The following is an 847-nucleotide window of genomic DNA, read 5'->3' as shown; positions in this document are numbered from 1 at the left end:
CTCATCACTGAAGTCCGGAGATTGACCTTTGGACTGGTCACTGGCCACAGACGGACAGCTGGATCTTGCAGACTCTACTCTGTCCTCCTCTTCCTCCATCATCATCTGCTTGAGGACTTCAGTCAGTCTGAGAGGTAAACCACAAACAGTTCACATTAACAGAAGTAACTGAGTTACAGTCGCTGACCTCTGACCTGTCATGTAATCTAGAAACCAGGTCACATGATTCATACCAGAGATACCTGAACTAACCTGCTGAAATGTAAGACTTTCCAACAACAAAACACAAAAACAAGAAGTGGACTGAATATTAGGCACAGCTCTGAGTGTTATGCACTCAGTTCACTGCCATCTCCGACCTCCGTATGAAACCATATTAAAGCTCTTTTATGGCCACTCAGACACTTTAGGATAACATGATGTTCACACATTATATATGTGACTGTTATAGTTTAACATGTGAACTTCGTGCATGTAACATTCATGTTGAATCAGATCTCAGCTCCACATCAGCTTTGCTGAATAATCTAAAGTTTCTTTGACATCACGAATTAGACGCTGTCATGAACACACCTCCATGTTTCAGTTTTCTCTGATACACTGAACTAAGTCTTAATAATGATGATGAGCTCCTGCAGGCTGTGGCTTTATTCCTGGAGATGCATGAATCACATGTTTAATCCACATTTGGACTGTTTTGTCCCCTCAGTTTGAACTGAAGTCATTTAAATATGAGTGAAACTAAAGCATCAGCTGACAGCTGTAATCAGCACAAATCACCTGTCAGAGCTCACAGTATTTGACTCTGAAAGTCATTCACAGTCTGCAGCTCAAACTCTTCTTTGCT

Source organism: Haplochromis burtoni, unplaced genomic scaffold, assembly GCF_018398535.1.
Source record: "Haplochromis burtoni strain Fernald_Lab_line unplaced genomic scaffold, NCSU_Asbu1 Contig_3029, whole genome shotgun sequence".
In the NCBI taxonomy this organism is placed as follows: Eukaryota; Metazoa; Chordata; class Actinopteri; order Cichliformes; family Cichlidae; genus Haplochromis; species Haplochromis burtoni.
The sequence above is the reverse complement of the archived record's forward strand: the minus strand, read 5'-3'. Positions refer to the sequence as shown.